Here is a 14,084-nt window from a genome sequence, read left to right as displayed (position 1 = left end):
GGTGGAGAGAACAATCAACACAATAACGGCTTTCTTTCATGCCTCTTGAAGGACTCAATATTCTCTGTACTGCATTACATGTGAAAGTCGATTTATTACCCATGAACACACTACCTGTATGCTAATTATATGTAAATAGGTAGCTCCAGCCCTCATAATGTTGTCCAACATTTCCGCTATAAAACGGGATAAAATTATTTTGGAAACATACCAAATTTGAAAAGTAATTGAGAAGTTGTGCAATTACTAATCATGGAGCACAAAATAGCCTACAGCACCTGGTATTCCCAGGCGGTCTCCCATCCAGGTACTAACTAGGCCCGACACTGCTTAGCTTCCGAGATCAGACGAGATCGGGCGCATTCAGTGTGGTGTGGCCGTAGGCTCTGGGCCTAGTGAGTTTTGTACTTTTAAGCATCTAGTCGGCTAGACCTTGCAGTTTTGAAAGGCAATTGAGAAATGGCTCACTTCCTGAACTTGGAGCACAAAAAAGCCTACAGCACCTGGTATTCCCAGGCGGTCTCCCATCCAGGTACTAACTAGGCCCGACACTGCTTAGCTTCCGAGATCAGACGCATTCAGTGTGGTGTGGCCGTAGGCTCTGGTCCTAGTGAGTTTTGTACTTTTAAGCATCTAGTCGGCTAGACCTTGCAGTTTTGAAAGGCAATTGAGAAATGGCTCACTTCCTGAACTTGGAGCACAAAAAAGCCTACAGCACCTGGTATTCCCAGGTGGTCTCCCATCCAGGTACTAACTAGGCCCGACACTGCTTAGCTTCCGAGATCAGACGAGATCGGGCGCATTCAGTGTGGTGTGGCCGTAGGCTCTGGGCCTAGTGAGTTTTGTACTTTTAAGCATCTAGTCGGCTAGACCTTGCAGTTTTGAAAGGCAATTGAGAAATGGCTCACTTCCTGAACTTGGAGCACAAAAAAGCCTACAGCACCTGGTATTCCCAGGCGGTCTCCCATCCAGGTACTAACTAGGCCCGACACTGCTTAGCTTCCGAGATCAGACGAGATCGGGCGCATTCAGTGTGGTGTGGCCGTAGGCTCTAGAAATGCTAAGAATATTACTCTTATGCATTTGCATTTAGTAAGCTAAGCCATGCAGCCACTTGCAACATGATACCACGCTCATCGCTCGATCAGCGCTCGATCAGGCGAGATATATAAGACTGGTGGGCCCATTCAGGACTCCTATGTCTGGTAGGATAACTTTAATCCATCCATCCTGTTTCTGTTGCAGGGAGGTGGAGAGAACAATCAACACAATAACGGCTTTCTTTCATGCCTCTTGAAGGACTCAATATTCTCTGTACTGCATTACATGTGAAAGTCGATTTATTACCCATGAACACACTACCTGTATGCTAATTATATGTAAATAGGTAGCTCCAGCCCTCATAATGTTGTCCAACATTTCCGCTATAAAACGGGATAAAATTATTTTGGAAACATACCAAATTTGAAAAGTAATTGAGAAGTTGTGCAATTACTAATCATGGAGCACAAAATAGCCTACAGCACCTGGTATTCCCAGGCGGTCTCCCATCCAGGTACTAACTAGGCCCGACACTGTTTAGCTTCCGAGATCAAACGAGATCGGGCGCATTCAGTGTGGTGTGGCCGTAGGCTCAGGGCCTAGTGAGTTTTGTACTTTTAAGCATCTAGTCGGCTAGACCTTGCAGTTTTGAAAGGCAATTGAGAAATGGCTCACTTCCTGAACTTGGAGCACAAAAAAGCCTACAGCACCTGGTATTCCCAGGCGGTCTCCCATCCAGGTACTAACTAGGCCCGACACTGCTTTGCTTCCGAGATCAGACGAGATCGGGCGCATTCAGTGTGGTGTGGCCGTAGGCTCTGGTCCTAGTGAGTTTTGTACTTTTAAGCATCTAGTCGGCTAGACCTTGCAGTTTTGAAAGGCAATTGAGAAATGGCTCACTTCCTGAACTTGGAGCACAAAAAAGCCTACAGCACCTGGTATTCCCAGGCGGTCTCCCATCCAGGTACTAACTAGGCCCGACACTGCTTAGCTTCCGAGATCAGACGAGATCGGGCGCATTCAGTGTGGTGTGGCTGTAGGCTCTGGACCTAGTGAGTTTTGTACTTTTAAGCATCTAGTCGGCTAGACCTTGCAGTTTTGAAAGGCAATTGAGAAATGGCTCACTTCCTGAACTTGGAGCACAAAAAAGCCTACAGCACCTGGTATTCCCAGGCGGTCTCCCATCCAGGTACTAACTAGGCCCGACACTGCTTAGCTTCCGAGATCAGACGAGATCGGGCGCATTCAGTGTGGTGTGGCCGTAGGCTCGAGTAATGCTAAGAATATTACTCTTATGCATTTGCATTTAGTAAGCTAAGCCATGCAGCCACTTGCAACATGATACCACGCTCATCGCTCGATCAGCGCTCGATCAGGCGAGATATATAAGACTGGTGGGCCCATTCAGGACTCCTATGTCTGGTAGGATAACTTTAATCCATCCATCCTGTTTCTGTTGCAGGGAGGTGGAGAGAACAATCAACACAATAACGGCTTTCTTTCATGCCTCTTGAAGGACTCAATATTCTCTGTACTGCATTACATGTGAAAGTCGATTTATTACCCATGAACACACTACCTGTATGCTAATTATATGTAAATAGGTAGCTCCAGCCCTCATAATGTTGTCCAACATTTCCGCTATAAAACGGGATAAAATTATTTTGGAAACATACCAAATTTGAAAAGTAATTGAGAAGTTGTGCAATTACTAATCATGGAGCACAAAATAGCCTACAGCACCTGGTATTCCCTGGCGGTCTCCCATCCAGGTACTAACTAGGCCCGACACTGCTTAGCTTCCGAGATCAGACGAGATCGGGCGCATTCAGTGTGGTGTGGCCGTAGGCTCTGGGCCTAGTGAGTTTTGTACTTTTAAGCATCTAGTCGGCTAGACCTTGCAGTTTTGAAAGGCAATTGAGAAATGGCTCACTTCCTGAACTTGGAGCACAAAAAAGCCTACAGCACCTGGTATTCCTAGGCGGTCTCCCATCCAGGTACTAACTAGGCCCGACACTGCTTAGCTTCCGAGATCAGACGAGATCGGGCGCATTCAGTGTGGTGTGGCCGTAGGCTCTGGTCCTAGTGAGTTTTGTACTTTTAAGCATCTAGTCGGCTAGACCTTGCAGTTTTGAAAGGCAATTGAGAAAATGCTCACTTCCTGAACTTGGAGCACAAAAAAGCCTACAGCACCTGGTATTCCCAGGTGGTCTCCCATCCAGGTACTAACCAGGCCCGACACTGCTTAGCTTCCGAGATCAGACGAGATCGGGCGCATTCAGTGTGGTGTGGCCGTAGGCTCTGGGCCTAGTGAGTTTTGTACTTTTAAGCATCTAGTCGGCTAGACCTTGCAGTTTTGAAAGGCAATTGAGAAATGGCTCACTTCCTGAACTTGGAGCACAAAAAAGCCTACAGCACCTGGTATTCCCAGGCGGTCTCCCATCCAGGTACTAACTAGGCCCGACACTGCTTAGCTTCCGAGATCAGGCGCATTCAGTGTGGTGTGGCCGTAGGCTCTAGAAATGCTAAGAATATTACTCTTATGCATTTGCATTTAGTAAGCTAAGCCATGCAGCCACTTGCAACATGATACCACGCTCATCGCTCGATCAGCGCTCGATCAGGCGAGATATATAAGACTGGTGGGCCCATTCAGGACTCCTATGTCTGGTAGGATAACTTTAATCCATCCATCCTGTTTCTGTTGCAGGGAGGTGGAGAGAACAATCAACACAATAACGGCTTTCTTTCATGCCTCTTGAAGGACTCAATATTCTCTGTACTGCATTACATGTGAAAGTCGATTTATTACCCATGAACACACTACCTGTATGCTAATTATATGTAAATAGGTAGCTCCAGCCCTCATAATGTTGTCCAACATTTCCGCTATAAAACGGGATAAAATTATTTTGGAAACATACCAAATTTGAAAAGTAATTGAGAAGTTGTGCAATTACTAATCATGGAGCACAAAATAGCCTACAGCACCTGGTATTCCCAGGCGGTCTCCCATCCAGGTACTAACTAGGCCCGACACTGCTTAGCTTCCGAGATCAAACGAGATCGGGCGCATTCAGTGTGGTGTGGCCGTAGGCTCAGGGCCTAGTGAGTTTTGTACTTTTAAGCATCTAGTCGGCTAGACCTTGCAGTTTTGAAAGGCAATTGAGAAATGGCTCACTTCCTGAACTTGGAGCACAAAAAAGCCTACAGCACCTGGTATTCCCAGGCGGTCTCCCATCCAGGTACTAACTAGGCCCGACACTGCTTTGCTTCCGAGATCAGACGAGATCGGGCGCATTCAGTGTGGTGTGGCCGTAGGCTCTGGTCCTAGTGAGTTTTGTACTTTTAAACATCAAGTCGGCTAGACCTTGCAGTTTTGAAAGGCAATTGAGAAATGGCTCACTTCCTGAACTTGGAGCACAAAAAAGCCTACAGCACCTGGTATTCCCAGGCGGTCTCCCATCCAGGTACTAACTAGGCCCGACACTGCTTAGCTTCCGAGATCAGACGAGATCGGGCGCATTCAGTGTGGTGTGGCCGTAGGCTCTGGACCTAGTGAGTTTTGTACTTTTAAGCATCTAGTCGGCTAGACCTTGCAGTTTTGAAAGGCAATTGAGAAATGGCTCACTTCCTGAACTTGGAGCACAAAAAAGCCTACAGCACCTGGTATTCCCAGGCGGTCTCCCATCCAGGTACTAACTAGGCCCGACACTGCTTAGCTTCCCAGATCAGACGAGATCGGGCGCATTCAGTGTGGTGTGGCCGTAGGCTCGAGTAATGCTAAGAATATTACTCTTATGCATTTGCATTTAGTAAGCTAAGCCATGCAGCCACTTGCAACATGATACCACGCTCATCGCTCGATCAGCGCTCGATCAGGCGAGATATATAAGACTGGTGGGCCCATTCAGGACTCCTATGTCTGGTAGGATAACTTTAATCCATCCATCCTGTTTCTGTTGCAGGGAGGTGGAGAGAACAATCAACACAATAACGGCTTTCTTTCATGCCTCTTGAAGGACTCAATATTCTCTGTACTGCATTACATGTGAAAGTCGATTTATTACCCATGAACACACTACCTGTATGCTAATTATATGTAAATAGGTAGCTCCAGCCCTCATAATGTTGTCCAACATTTCCGCTATAAAACGGGATAAAATTATTTTGGAAACATACCAAATTTGAAAAGTAATTGAGAAGTTGTGCAATTACTAATCATGGAGTTCAAATAGCCTACAGCACCTGGTATTCCCAGGCGGTCTCCCATCCAGGTACTAACTAGGCCCGACACTGCTTAGCTTCCGAGATCAGACGAGATCGGGCGCATTCAGTGTGGTGTGGCCGTAGGCTCTGGGCCTAGTGAGTTTTGTACTTTTAAGCATCTAGTCGGCTAGACCTTGCAGTTTTGAAAGGCAATTGAGAAATGGCTCACTTCCTGAACTTGGAGCACAAAAAAGCCTACAGCACCTGGTATTCCCAGGCGGTCTTCCATCCAGGTACTAACTAGGCCCGACACTGCTTAGCTTCCGAGATCAGACGAGATCGGGCGCATTCAGTGTGGTGTGGCCGTAGGCTCTGGTCCTAGTGAGTTTTGTACTTTTAAGCATCTAGTCGGCTAGACCTTGCAGTTTTGAAAGGCAATTGAGAAAATGCTCACTTCCTGAACTTGGAGCACAAAAAAGCCTACAGCACCTGGTATTCCCAGGCGGTCTCCCATCCAGGTACTAACCAGGCCCGACACTGCTTAGCTTCCGAGATCAGACGAGATCGGGCGCATTCAGTGTGGTGTGGCCGTAGGCTCTGGGCCTAGTGAGTTTTGTACTTTTAAGCATCTAGTCGGCTAGACCTTGCAGTTTTGAAAGGCAATTGAGAAATGGCTCACTTCCTGAACTTGGAGCACAAAAAAGCCTACAGCACCTGGTATTCCCAGGCGGTCTCCCATCCAGGTACTAACTAGGCCCGACACTGCTTAGCTTCCGAGATCAGGCGCATTCAGTGTGGTGTGGCCGTAGGCTCTAGAAATGCTAAGAATATTACTCTTATGCATTTGCATTTAGTAAGCTAAGCCATGCAGCCACTTGCAACATGATACCACGCTCATCGCTCGATCAGCGCTCGATCAGGCTCGATCAGGCGAGATATATAAGACTGGTGGGCCCATTCAGGACTCCTATGTCTGGTAGGATAACTTTAATCCATCCATCCTGTTTCTGTTGCAGGGAGGTGGAGAGAACAATCAACACAATAACGGCTTTCTTTCATGCCTCTTGAAGGACTCAATATTCTCTGTACTGCATTACATGTGAAAGTCGATTTATTACCCATGAACACACTACCTGTATGCTAATTATATGTAAATAGGTAGCTCCAGCCCTCATAATGTTGTCCAACATTTCCGCTATAAAACGGGATAAAATTATTTTGGAAACATACCAAATTTGAAAAGTAATTGAGAAGTTGTGCAATTACTAATCATGGAGCACAAAATAGCCTACAGCACCTGGTATTCCCAGGCGGTCTCCCATCCAGGTACTAACTAGGCCCGACACTGCTTAGCTTCCGAGATCAGACGAGATCGGGCGCATTCAGTGTGGTGTGGCCGTAGGCTCAGGGCCTAGTGAGTTTTGTACTTTTAAGCATCTAGTCGGCTAGACCTTGCAGTTTTGAAAGGCAATTGAGAAATGGCTCACTTCCTGAACTTGGAGCACAAAAAAGCCTACAGCACCTGGTATTCCCAGGCGGTCTCCCATCCAGGTACTAACTAGGCCCGACACTGCTTAGCTTCCGAGATCAGACGAGATCGGGCGCATTCAGTGTGGTGTGGCCGTAGGCTCTGGTCCTAGTGAGTTTTGTACTTTTAAGCATCTAGTCGGCTAGACCTTGCAGTTTTGAAAGGCAATTGAGAAATGGCTCACTTCCTGAACTTGGAGCACAAAAAAGCCTACAGCACCTGGTATTCCCAGGCGGTCTCCCATCCAGGTACTAACTAGGCCCGACACTGCTTAGCTTCCGAGATCAGACGAGATCGGGCGCATTCAGTGTGGTGTGGCCGTAGGCTCTGGGCCTAGTGAGTTTTGTACTTTTAAGCACCTAGTCGGCTAGACCTTGCAGTTTTGAAAGGCAATTGAGAAATGGCTCACTTCCTGAACTTGGAGCACAAAAAAGCCTACAGCACCTGGTATTCCCAGGCGGTCTCCCATCCAGGTACTAACTAGGCCCGACACTGCTTAGCTTCCGAGATCAGACGAGATCGGGCGCATTCAGTGTGGTGTGGCCGTAGGCGCTGGTCCTAGTGAGTTTTGTACTTTTAAGCATCTAGTCGGCTAGACCTTGCAGTTTTGAAAGGCAATTGAGAAATGGCTCACTTCCTGAACTTGGAGCACAAAAAAGCCTACAGCACCTGGTATTCCCAGGCGGTCTCCCATCCAGGTACTAACTAGGCCCGACACTGCTTAGCTTCCGAGATCAGACGAGATCGGGCGCATTCAGTGTGGTGTGGCCGTAGGCTCTGGGCCTAGTGAGTTTTGTACTTTTAAGCATCTAGTCGGCTAGACCTTGCAGTTTTGAAAGGCAATTGAGAAATGGCTCACTTCCTGAACTTGGAGCACAAAAAAGCCTACAGCACCTGGTATTCCCAGGCGGTCTCCCATCCAGGTACTAACTAGGCCCGACACTGCTTAGCTTCCGAGATCAGACAAGATCGGGCGCATTCAGTGTGGTGTGGCCGTAGGCTCTGGGCCTAGTGAGTTTTGTACTTTTAAGCATCTAGTCGGCTAGACCTTGCAGTTTTGAAAGGCAATTGAGAAATGGCTCACTTCCTGAACTTGGAGCACAAAAAAGCCTACAGCACCTGGTATTCCCAGGCGGTCTCCCATCCAGGTACTAACTAGGCCCGACACTGCTTAGCTTCCGAGATCAGACGAGATCGGGCGCATTCAGTGTGGTGTGGCCATAGGCTCGAGTAATGCTAAGAATATTACTCTTATGCATTTGCATTTAGTAAGCTAAGCCATGCAGCCACTTGCAACATGATACCACGCTCATCGCTCGATCAGCGCTCGATCAGGCGAGATATATAAGACTGGTGGGCCCATTCAGGACTCCTATGTCTGGTAGGATAACTTTAATCCATCCATCCTGTTTCTGTTGCAGGGAGGTGGAGAGAACAATCAACACAATAACGGCTTTCTTTCATGCCTCTTGAAGGACTCAATATTCTCTGTACTGCATTACATGTGAAAGTCGATTTATTACCCATGAACACACTACCTGTATGCTAATTATATGTAAATAGGTAGCTCCAGCCCTCATAATGTTGTCCAACATTTCCGCTATAAAACGGGATAAAATTATTTTGGAAACATACCAAATTTGAAAAGTAATTGAGAAGTTGCGCAATTACTAATCATGGAGCACAAAATAGCCTACAGCACCTGGTATTCCCAGGCGGTCTCCCATCCAGGTACTAACTAGGCCCAACACTGCTTAGCTTCCGAGATCAGACGAGATCGGGCGCATTCAGTGTGGTGTGGCCGTAGGCTCTGGGCCTAGTGAGTTTTGTACTTTTAAGCATCTAGTCGGCTAGACCTTGCAGTTTTGAAAGGCAATTGAGAAATGGCTCACTTCCTGAACTTGGAGCACAAAAAAGCCTACAGCACCTGGTATTCCCAGGCAGTCTCCCATCCAGGTACTAACTAGGCCCGACACTGCTTAGCTTCCGAGATCAGACGAGATCGGGCGCATTCAGTGTGGTGTGGCCGTAGGCTCTAGGAATGCTAAGAATATTACTCTTATGCATTTGCATTTAGTAAGCTAAGCCATGCAGCCACTTGCAACATGATACCACGCTCATCGCTCGATCAGCGCTCGATCAGGCGAGATATATAAGACTGGTGGGCCCATTCAGGACTCCTATGTCTGGTAGGATAACTTTAATCCATCCATCCTGTTTCTGTTGCAGGGAGGTGGAGAGAACAATCAACACAATAACGGCTTTCTTTCATGCCTCTTGAAGGACTCAATATTCTCTGTACTGCATTACATGTGAAAGTCGATTTATTACCCATGAACACACTACCTGTATGCTAATTATATGTAAATAGGTAGCTCCAGCCCTCATAATGTTGTCCAACATTTCCGCTATAAAACGGGATAAAATTATTTTGGAAACATACCAAATTTGAAAAGTAATTGAGAAGTTGTGCAATTACTAATCATGGAGCACAAAATAGCCTACAGCACCTGGTATTCCCAGGCGGTCTCCCATCCAGGTACTAACTAGGCCCGACACTGCTTAGCTTCCGAGATCAGACGAGATCAGGCGCATTCAGTGTGGTGTGGCCGTAGGCTCTGGGCCTAGTGAGTTTTGTACTTTTAAGCATCTAGTCGGCTAGACCTTGCAGTTTTGAAAGGCAATTGAGAAATGGCTCACTTCCTGAACTTGGAGCACAAAAAAGCCTACAGCACCTGGTATTCCCAGGCGGTCTCCCATCCAGGTACTAACTAGGCCCGACACTGCTTAGCTTCCGAGATCAGACGAGATCGGGCGCATTCAGTGTGGTGTGGCCGTAGGCTCTGGTCCTAGTGAGTTTTGTACTTTTAAGCATCTAGTCGGCTAGACCTTGCAGTTTTGAAAGGCAATTGAGAAATGGCTCACTTCCTGAACTTGGAGCACAAAAAAAGCCTACAGCACCTGGTATTCCCAGGTGGTCTCCCATCCAGGTACTAACTAGGCCTGACACTGCTTAGCTTCCGAGATCAGACGAGATCGGGCGCATTCAGTGTGGTGTGGCCGTAGGCTCTGGGCCTAGTGAGTTTTGTACTTTTAAGCATCTAGTCGGCTAGACCTTGCAGTTTTGAAAGGCAATTGAGAAATGGCTCACTTCCTGAACTTGGAGCACAAAAAAGCCTACAGCACCTGGTATTCCCAGGCGGTCTCCCATCCAGGTACTAACTAGGCCCGACACTGCTTAGCTTCCGAGATCAGACGAGATCGGGCGCATTCAGTGTGGTGTGGCCGTAGGCTCTAGAAATGCTAAGAATATTACTCTTATGCATTTGCATTTAGTAAGCTAAGCCATGCAGCCACTTGCAACATGATACCACGCTCATCGCTCGATCAGCGCTCGATCAGGCGAGATATATAAGACTGGTGGGCCCATTCAGGACTCCTATGTCTGGTAGGATAACTTTAATCCATCCATCCTGTTTCTGTTGCAGGGAGGTGGAGAGAACAATCAACACAATAACGGCTTTCTTTCATGCCTCTTGAAGGACTCAATATTCTCTGTACTGCATTACATGTGAAAGTCGATTTATTACCCATGAACACACTACCTGTATGCTAATTATATGTAAATAGATAGCTCCAGCCCTCATAATGTTGTCCAACATTTCCGCTATAAAACGGGATAAAATTATTTTGGAAACATACCAAATTTGAAAAGTAATTGAGAAGTTGTGCAATTACTAATCATGGAGCACAAAATAGCCTACAGCACCTGGTATTCCCAGGCGGTCTCCCATCCAGGTACTAACTAGGCCTGACACTGCTTAGCTTCCGAGATCAAACGAGATCGGGCGCATTCAGTGTGGTGTGGCCGTAGGCTCAGGGCCTAGTGAGTTTTGTACTTTTAAGCATCTAGTTGGCTAGACCTTGCAGTTTTGAAAGGCAATTGAGAAATGGCTCACTTCCTGAACTTGGAGCACAAAAAAGCCTACAGCACCTGGTATTCCCAGGCGGTCTCCCATCCAGGTACTAACTAGGCCCGACACTGCTTTGCTTCCGAGATCAGACGAGATCGGGCGCATTCAGTGTGGTGTGGCCGTAGGCTCTGGTCCTAGTGAGTTTTGTACTTTTAAGCATCTAGTCGGCTAGACCTTGCAGTTTTGAAAGGCAATTGAGAAATGGCTCACTTCCTGAACTTGGAGCACAAAAAAGCCTACAGCACCTGGTATTCCCAGGCGGTCTCCCATCCAGGTACTAACTAGGCCCGATACTGCTTAGCTTCCAAGATCAGACGAGATCGGGCGCATTCAGTGTGGTGTGGCCGTAGGCTCTGGACCTAGTGAGTTTTGTACTTTTAAGCATCTAGTCGGCTAGACCTTGCAGTTTTGAAAGGCAATTGAGAAATGGCTCACTTCCTGAACTTGGAGCACAAAAAAGCCTACAGCACCTGGTATTCCCAGGCGGTCTCCCATCCAGGTACTAACTAGGCCCGACACTGCTTAGCTTCCGAGATCAGACGAGATCGGGCGCATTCAGTGTGGTGTGGCCGTAGGCTCGAGTAATGCTAAGAATATTACTCTTATGCATTTGCATTTAGTAAGCTAAGCCATGCAGCCACTTGCAACATGATACCACGCTCATCGCTCGATCAGCGCTCGATCAGGCGAGATATATAAGACTGGTGGGCCCATTCAGGACTCCTATGTCTGGTAGGATAACTTTAATCCATCCATCCTGTTTCTGTTGCAGGGAGGTGGAGAGAACAATCAACACAATAACGGCTTTCTTTCATGCCTCTTGAAGGACTCAATATTCTCTGTACTGCATTACATGTGAAAGTCGATTTATTACCCATGAACACACTACCTGTATGCTAATTATATGTAAATAGGTAGCTCCAGCCCTCATAATGTTGTCCAACATTTCCGCTATAAAACGGGATAAAATTATTTTGGAAACATACCAAATTTGAAAAGTAATTGAGAAGTTGTGCAATTACTAATCATGGAGCACAAAATAGCCTACAGCACCTGGTATTCCCAGGCGGTCTCCCATCCAGGTACTAACTAGGCCCGACACTGCTTAGCTTCCGAGATCAGACGAGATCGGGCGCATTCAGTGTGGTGTGGCCGTAGGCTCAGGGCCTAGTGAGTTTTGTACTTTGGCTAGACCTTGCAGTTTTGAAAGGCAATTGAGAAATGGCTCACTTCCTGAACTTGGAGCACAAAAAAGCCTACAGCACCTGGTATTCCCAGGCGGTCTCCCATCCAGGTACTAACTAGGCCCGACACTGCTTAGCTTCCGAGATCAGACGAGATCGGGCGCATTCAGTGTGGTGTGGCCGTAGGCTCTGGTCCTAGTGAGTTTTGTACTTTTAAGCATCTAGTCGGCTAGACCTTGCAGTTTTGAAAGGCAATTGAGAAATGGCTCACTTCCTGAACTTGGAGCACAAAAAAGCCTACAGCACCTGGTATTCCCAGGCGGTCTCCCATCCAGGTACTAACTAGGCCCGACACTGCTTAGCTTCCGAGATCAGACGAGATCGGGCGCATTCAGTGTGGTGTGGCCGTAGGCTCTGGGCCTAGTGAGTTTTGTACTTTTAAGCACCTAGTCGGCTAGACCTTGCAGTTTTGAAAGGCAATTGAGAAATGGCTCACTTCCTGAACTTGGAGCACAAAAAAGCCTACAGCACCTGGTATTCCCAGGCGGTCTCCCATCCAGGTACTAACTAGGCCCGACACTGCTTAGCTTCCGAGATCAGACGAGATCGGGCGCATTCAGTGTGGTGTGGCCGTAGGCGCTGGTCCTAGTGAGTTTTGTACTTTTAAGCATCTAGTCGGCTAGACCTTGCAGTTTTGAAAGGCAATTGAGAAATGGCTCACTTCCTGAACTTGGAGCACAAAAAAGCCTACAGCACCTGGTATTCCCAGGCGGTCTCCCATCCAGGTACTAACTAGGCCCGACACTGCTTAGCTTCCGAGATCAGACGAGATCGGGCGCATTCAGTGTGGTGTGGCCGTAGGCTCTGGGCCTAGTGAGTTTTGTACTTTTAAGCATCTAGTCGGCTAGACCTTGCAGTTTTGAAAGGCAATTGAGAAATGGCTCACTTCCTGAACTTGGAGCACAAAAAAGCCTACAGCACCTGGTATTCCCAGGCGGTCTCCCATCCAGGTACTAACTAGGCCCGACACTGCTTAGCTTCCGAGATCAGACAAGATCGGGCGCATTCAGTGTGGTGTGGCCGTAGGCTCTGGGCCTAGTGAGTTTTGTACTTTTAAGCATCTAGTCGGCTAGACCTTGCAGTTTTGAAAGGCAATTGAGAAATGGCTCACTTCCTGAACTTGGAGCACAAAAAAGCCTACAGCACCTGGTATTCCCAGGCGGTCTCCCATCCAGGTACTAACTAGGCCCGACACTGCTTAGCTTCCGAGATCAGACGAGATCGGGCGCATTCAGTGTGGTGTGGCCATAGGCTCGAGTAATGCTAAGAATATTACTCTTATGCATTTGCATTTAGTAAGCTAAGCCATGCAGCCACTTGCAACATGATACCACGCTCATCGCTCGATCAGCGCTCGATCAGGCGAGATATATAAGACTGGTGGGCCCATTCAGGACTCCTATGTCTGGTAGGATAACTTTAATCCATCCATCCTGTTTCTGTTGCAGGGAGGTGGAGAGAACAATCAACACAATAACGGCTTTCTTTCATGCCTCTTGAAGGACTCAATATTCTCTGTACTGCATTACATGTGAAAGTCGATTTATTACCCATGAACACACTACCTGTATGCTAATTATATGTAAATAGGTAGCTCCAGCCCTCATAATGTTGTCCAACATTTCCGCTATAAAACGGGATAAAATTATTTTGGAAACATACCAAATTTGAAAAGTAATTGAGAAGTTGCGCAATTACTAATCATGGAGCACAAAATAGCCTACAGCACCTGGTATTCCCAGGCGGTCTCCCATCCAGGTACTAACTAGGCCCAACACTGCTTAGCTTCCGAGATCAGACGAGATCGGGCGCATTCAGTGTGGTGTGGCCGTAGGCTCTGGGCCTAGTGAGTTTTGTACTTTTAAGCATCTAGTCGGCTAGACCTTGCAGTTTTGAAAGGCAATTGAGAAATGGCTCACTTCCTGAACTTGGAGCACAAAAAAGCCTACAGCACCTGGTATTCCCAGGCAGTCTCCCATCCAGGTACTAACTAGGCCCGACACTGCTTAGCTTCCGAGATCAGACGAGATCGGGCGCATTCAGTGTGGTGTGGCCGTAGGCTCTAGGAATGCTAAGAATATTACTCTT

The 14,084-nt window shown here is 47.4% G+C and overlaps 43 non-coding genes and 3 pseudogenes across 43 annotated transcripts; all 46 read right to left on the bottom strand.

Annotated features, from left to right (window-relative positions):
- Nucleotides 1–266: 266 nt before the first annotated feature.
- LOC138474829 (5S ribosomal RNA) lies at nucleotides 267–385 on the bottom strand. The gene has a single exon (XR_011269062.1). It is a non-coding gene; the product is annotated as a 5S ribosomal RNA (ribosomal RNA).
- A 106-nt stretch (nucleotides 386–491) lies between these two features.
- Nucleotides 492–600, bottom strand: LOC138474500 (5S ribosomal RNA; annotated as a pseudogene).
- A 106-nt stretch (nucleotides 601–706) lies between these two features.
- On the bottom strand, nucleotides 707–825 carry LOC138476478 (5S ribosomal RNA). The gene has a single exon (XR_011270525.1). It is a non-coding gene; the product is annotated as a 5S ribosomal RNA (ribosomal RNA).
- Nucleotides 826–931: 106 nt separating this feature from the next.
- Nucleotides 932–1,050, bottom strand: LOC138474828 (5S ribosomal RNA). The gene has a single exon (XR_011269061.1). It is a non-coding gene; the product is annotated as a 5S ribosomal RNA (ribosomal RNA).
- Nucleotides 1,051–1,514: 464 nt separating this feature from the next.
- On the bottom strand, nucleotides 1,515–1,633 carry LOC138478128 (5S ribosomal RNA). Its single transcript, XR_011272024.1, has one exon. It is a non-coding gene; the product is annotated as a 5S ribosomal RNA (ribosomal RNA).
- Nucleotides 1,634–1,739: 106 nt separating this feature from the next.
- On the bottom strand, nucleotides 1,740–1,858 carry LOC138477987 (5S ribosomal RNA). Its single transcript, XR_011271896.1, has one exon. It is a non-coding gene; the product is annotated as a 5S ribosomal RNA (ribosomal RNA).
- Nucleotides 1,859–1,964: 106 nt separating this feature from the next.
- On the bottom strand, nucleotides 1,965–2,083 carry LOC138477655 (5S ribosomal RNA). The gene has a single exon (XR_011271594.1). It is a non-coding gene; the product is annotated as a 5S ribosomal RNA (ribosomal RNA).
- A 106-nt stretch (nucleotides 2,084–2,189) lies between these two features.
- Nucleotides 2,190–2,308, bottom strand: LOC138474827 (5S ribosomal RNA). The gene has a single exon (XR_011269060.1). It is a non-coding gene; the product is annotated as a 5S ribosomal RNA (ribosomal RNA).
- Nucleotides 2,309–2,772: 464 nt separating this feature from the next.
- LOC138477948 (5S ribosomal RNA) lies at nucleotides 2,773–2,891 on the bottom strand. Its single transcript, XR_011271860.1, has one exon. It is a non-coding gene; the product is annotated as a 5S ribosomal RNA (ribosomal RNA).
- Nucleotides 2,892–2,997: 106 nt separating this feature from the next.
- LOC138478030 (5S ribosomal RNA) lies at nucleotides 2,998–3,116 on the bottom strand. The gene has a single exon (XR_011271935.1). It is a non-coding gene; the product is annotated as a 5S ribosomal RNA (ribosomal RNA).
- A 106-nt stretch (nucleotides 3,117–3,222) lies between these two features.
- On the bottom strand, nucleotides 3,223–3,341 carry LOC138473834 (5S ribosomal RNA). Its single transcript, XR_011268945.1, has one exon. It is a non-coding gene; the product is annotated as a 5S ribosomal RNA (ribosomal RNA).
- Nucleotides 3,342–3,447: 106 nt separating this feature from the next.
- LOC138474286 (5S ribosomal RNA) lies at nucleotides 3,448–3,556 on the bottom strand (annotated as a pseudogene).
- A 464-nt stretch (nucleotides 3,557–4,020) lies between these two features.
- LOC138477750 (5S ribosomal RNA) lies at nucleotides 4,021–4,139 on the bottom strand. The gene has a single exon (XR_011271680.1). It is a non-coding gene; the product is annotated as a 5S ribosomal RNA (ribosomal RNA).
- A 106-nt stretch (nucleotides 4,140–4,245) lies between these two features.
- Nucleotides 4,246–4,364, bottom strand: LOC138477986 (5S ribosomal RNA). The gene has a single exon (XR_011271895.1). It is a non-coding gene; the product is annotated as a 5S ribosomal RNA (ribosomal RNA).
- A 106-nt stretch (nucleotides 4,365–4,470) lies between these two features.
- LOC138474826 (5S ribosomal RNA) lies at nucleotides 4,471–4,589 on the bottom strand. The gene has a single exon (XR_011269059.1). It is a non-coding gene; the product is annotated as a 5S ribosomal RNA (ribosomal RNA).
- A 106-nt stretch (nucleotides 4,590–4,695) lies between these two features.
- Nucleotides 4,696–4,814, bottom strand: LOC138479928 (5S ribosomal RNA). The gene has a single exon (XR_011273657.1). It is a non-coding gene; the product is annotated as a 5S ribosomal RNA (ribosomal RNA).
- A 463-nt stretch (nucleotides 4,815–5,277) lies between these two features.
- On the bottom strand, nucleotides 5,278–5,396 carry LOC138474820 (5S ribosomal RNA). Its single transcript, XR_011269058.1, has one exon. It is a non-coding gene; the product is annotated as a 5S ribosomal RNA (ribosomal RNA).
- Nucleotides 5,397–5,502: 106 nt separating this feature from the next.
- LOC138478222 (5S ribosomal RNA) lies at nucleotides 5,503–5,621 on the bottom strand. The gene has a single exon (XR_011272109.1). It is a non-coding gene; the product is annotated as a 5S ribosomal RNA (ribosomal RNA).
- A 106-nt stretch (nucleotides 5,622–5,727) lies between these two features.
- On the bottom strand, nucleotides 5,728–5,846 carry LOC138475233 (5S ribosomal RNA). The gene has a single exon (XR_011269396.1). It is a non-coding gene; the product is annotated as a 5S ribosomal RNA (ribosomal RNA).
- A 106-nt stretch (nucleotides 5,847–5,952) lies between these two features.
- LOC138474285 (5S ribosomal RNA) lies at nucleotides 5,953–6,061 on the bottom strand (annotated as a pseudogene).
- Nucleotides 6,062–6,535: 474 nt separating this feature from the next.
- Nucleotides 6,536–6,654, bottom strand: LOC138474808 (5S ribosomal RNA). Its single transcript, XR_011269057.1, has one exon. It is a non-coding gene; the product is annotated as a 5S ribosomal RNA (ribosomal RNA).
- Nucleotides 6,655–6,760: 106 nt separating this feature from the next.
- LOC138474796 (5S ribosomal RNA) lies at nucleotides 6,761–6,879 on the bottom strand. Its single transcript, XR_011269056.1, has one exon. It is a non-coding gene; the product is annotated as a 5S ribosomal RNA (ribosomal RNA).
- Nucleotides 6,880–6,985: 106 nt separating this feature from the next.
- On the bottom strand, nucleotides 6,986–7,104 carry LOC138474784 (5S ribosomal RNA). Its single transcript, XR_011269055.1, has one exon. It is a non-coding gene; the product is annotated as a 5S ribosomal RNA (ribosomal RNA).
- A 106-nt stretch (nucleotides 7,105–7,210) lies between these two features.
- Nucleotides 7,211–7,329, bottom strand: LOC138474772 (5S ribosomal RNA). The gene has a single exon (XR_011269054.1). It is a non-coding gene; the product is annotated as a 5S ribosomal RNA (ribosomal RNA).
- Nucleotides 7,330–7,435: 106 nt separating this feature from the next.
- Nucleotides 7,436–7,554, bottom strand: LOC138474760 (5S ribosomal RNA). The gene has a single exon (XR_011269053.1). It is a non-coding gene; the product is annotated as a 5S ribosomal RNA (ribosomal RNA).
- Nucleotides 7,555–7,660: 106 nt separating this feature from the next.
- Nucleotides 7,661–7,779, bottom strand: LOC138478819 (5S ribosomal RNA). The gene has a single exon (XR_011272650.1). It is a non-coding gene; the product is annotated as a 5S ribosomal RNA (ribosomal RNA).
- A 106-nt stretch (nucleotides 7,780–7,885) lies between these two features.
- Nucleotides 7,886–8,004, bottom strand: LOC138477847 (5S ribosomal RNA). The gene has a single exon (XR_011271768.1). It is a non-coding gene; the product is annotated as a 5S ribosomal RNA (ribosomal RNA).
- Nucleotides 8,005–8,468: 464 nt separating this feature from the next.
- LOC138475521 (5S ribosomal RNA) lies at nucleotides 8,469–8,587 on the bottom strand. The gene has a single exon (XR_011269658.1). It is a non-coding gene; the product is annotated as a 5S ribosomal RNA (ribosomal RNA).
- A 106-nt stretch (nucleotides 8,588–8,693) lies between these two features.
- LOC138478290 (5S ribosomal RNA) lies at nucleotides 8,694–8,812 on the bottom strand. Its single transcript, XR_011272171.1, has one exon. It is a non-coding gene; the product is annotated as a 5S ribosomal RNA (ribosomal RNA).
- A 464-nt stretch (nucleotides 8,813–9,276) lies between these two features.
- LOC138478040 (5S ribosomal RNA) lies at nucleotides 9,277–9,395 on the bottom strand. Its single transcript, XR_011271944.1, has one exon. It is a non-coding gene; the product is annotated as a 5S ribosomal RNA (ribosomal RNA).
- A 106-nt stretch (nucleotides 9,396–9,501) lies between these two features.
- On the bottom strand, nucleotides 9,502–9,620 carry LOC138474747 (5S ribosomal RNA). The gene has a single exon (XR_011269051.1). It is a non-coding gene; the product is annotated as a 5S ribosomal RNA (ribosomal RNA).
- A 107-nt stretch (nucleotides 9,621–9,727) lies between these two features.
- On the bottom strand, nucleotides 9,728–9,846 carry LOC138478861 (5S ribosomal RNA). The gene has a single exon (XR_011272688.1). It is a non-coding gene; the product is annotated as a 5S ribosomal RNA (ribosomal RNA).
- Nucleotides 9,847–9,952: 106 nt separating this feature from the next.
- Nucleotides 9,953–10,071, bottom strand: LOC138474735 (5S ribosomal RNA). The gene has a single exon (XR_011269050.1). It is a non-coding gene; the product is annotated as a 5S ribosomal RNA (ribosomal RNA).
- Nucleotides 10,072–10,535: 464 nt separating this feature from the next.
- LOC138479510 (5S ribosomal RNA) lies at nucleotides 10,536–10,654 on the bottom strand. Its single transcript, XR_011273278.1, has one exon. It is a non-coding gene; the product is annotated as a 5S ribosomal RNA (ribosomal RNA).
- A 106-nt stretch (nucleotides 10,655–10,760) lies between these two features.
- Nucleotides 10,761–10,879, bottom strand: LOC138477985 (5S ribosomal RNA). The gene has a single exon (XR_011271894.1). It is a non-coding gene; the product is annotated as a 5S ribosomal RNA (ribosomal RNA).
- Nucleotides 10,880–10,985: 106 nt separating this feature from the next.
- LOC138480000 (5S ribosomal RNA) lies at nucleotides 10,986–11,104 on the bottom strand. Its single transcript, XR_011273723.1, has one exon. It is a non-coding gene; the product is annotated as a 5S ribosomal RNA (ribosomal RNA).
- Nucleotides 11,105–11,210: 106 nt separating this feature from the next.
- LOC138474722 (5S ribosomal RNA) lies at nucleotides 11,211–11,329 on the bottom strand. The gene has a single exon (XR_011269049.1). It is a non-coding gene; the product is annotated as a 5S ribosomal RNA (ribosomal RNA).
- A 464-nt stretch (nucleotides 11,330–11,793) lies between these two features.
- LOC138474710 (5S ribosomal RNA) lies at nucleotides 11,794–11,912 on the bottom strand. Its single transcript, XR_011269048.1, has one exon. It is a non-coding gene; the product is annotated as a 5S ribosomal RNA (ribosomal RNA).
- Nucleotides 11,913–12,005: 93 nt separating this feature from the next.
- LOC138474698 (5S ribosomal RNA) lies at nucleotides 12,006–12,124 on the bottom strand. The gene has a single exon (XR_011269047.1). It is a non-coding gene; the product is annotated as a 5S ribosomal RNA (ribosomal RNA).
- Nucleotides 12,125–12,230: 106 nt separating this feature from the next.
- Nucleotides 12,231–12,349, bottom strand: LOC138474686 (5S ribosomal RNA). Its single transcript, XR_011269046.1, has one exon. It is a non-coding gene; the product is annotated as a 5S ribosomal RNA (ribosomal RNA).
- A 106-nt stretch (nucleotides 12,350–12,455) lies between these two features.
- On the bottom strand, nucleotides 12,456–12,574 carry LOC138474674 (5S ribosomal RNA). The gene has a single exon (XR_011269045.1). It is a non-coding gene; the product is annotated as a 5S ribosomal RNA (ribosomal RNA).
- Nucleotides 12,575–12,680: 106 nt separating this feature from the next.
- Nucleotides 12,681–12,799, bottom strand: LOC138474662 (5S ribosomal RNA). Its single transcript, XR_011269044.1, has one exon. It is a non-coding gene; the product is annotated as a 5S ribosomal RNA (ribosomal RNA).
- Nucleotides 12,800–12,905: 106 nt separating this feature from the next.
- Nucleotides 12,906–13,024, bottom strand: LOC138478818 (5S ribosomal RNA). The gene has a single exon (XR_011272649.1). It is a non-coding gene; the product is annotated as a 5S ribosomal RNA (ribosomal RNA).
- A 106-nt stretch (nucleotides 13,025–13,130) lies between these two features.
- Nucleotides 13,131–13,249, bottom strand: LOC138477846 (5S ribosomal RNA). The gene has a single exon (XR_011271767.1). It is a non-coding gene; the product is annotated as a 5S ribosomal RNA (ribosomal RNA).
- A 464-nt stretch (nucleotides 13,250–13,713) lies between these two features.
- Nucleotides 13,714–13,832, bottom strand: LOC138475509 (5S ribosomal RNA). The gene has a single exon (XR_011269647.1). It is a non-coding gene; the product is annotated as a 5S ribosomal RNA (ribosomal RNA).
- A 106-nt stretch (nucleotides 13,833–13,938) lies between these two features.
- Nucleotides 13,939–14,057, bottom strand: LOC138478289 (5S ribosomal RNA). The gene has a single exon (XR_011272170.1). It is a non-coding gene; the product is annotated as a 5S ribosomal RNA (ribosomal RNA).
- Nucleotides 14,058–14,084: the final 27 nt, after the last annotated feature.

This window comes from Ambystoma mexicanum, chromosome 8, assembly GCF_040938575.1.
Source record: "Ambystoma mexicanum isolate Mex_15411 chromosome 8, UKY_AmexF1_1, whole genome shotgun sequence".
In the NCBI taxonomy this organism is placed as follows: domain Eukaryota; kingdom Metazoa; phylum Chordata; class Amphibia; order Caudata; family Ambystomatidae; genus Ambystoma; species Ambystoma mexicanum.
Note: the sequence above shows the minus strand (reverse complement) of the source record. Positions and strands in the feature narration are given on the sequence as shown.